We start from the raw sequence: 247 nt of genomic DNA, 5'->3' as shown, positions 1-247 counted from the left end.
TGCTGGTCCCCGATGGGGGTTTTTAAGGTAATTGCAAATCATCTCCTGTAGTGAAGTCACGGAAAGGTACAGCGGCCCCGGGGACTTGGTGAATTGGGTCTTGTTTCCGTGCCGTGTGTCTGAGCTCCTGCAACCCCAGCTTCACTGCTGCCTGAACAGGTTCGAGGGCAACCGAGGGAGCCCCCGTCAGTGCTGGGTGCTGCTGAGTTGCCGCCCGGGGAGGGCCGCCCTGCGCTCCTCCCGCCAG

The 247-nt window shown here is 61.9% G+C and overlaps 1 protein-coding gene across 1 annotated transcript in view; it reads left to right on the top strand.

Moving 5' to 3' along the window:
• NACA (nascent polypeptide associated complex subunit alpha) overlaps positions 1 to 247 on the top strand; it is a gene marked incomplete at its 5' end in the record, with an annotated part of 7,455 nt that overhangs the window by 4,638 nt on the left and 2,570 nt on the right. The gene's annotated exons all lie outside the window — the stretch shown is intronic.

The sequence above is a fragment of the Egretta garzetta genome, unplaced genomic scaffold, assembly GCF_000687185.1.
Source record: "Egretta garzetta isolate BGI_Z169 unplaced genomic scaffold, ASM68718v1 scaffold327, whole genome shotgun sequence".
Lineage (NCBI taxonomy): Eukaryota > Metazoa > Chordata > Aves > Pelecaniformes > Ardeidae > Egretta > Egretta garzetta.
Note: the sequence above shows the minus strand (reverse complement) of the source record. Positions and strands in the feature narration are given on the sequence as shown.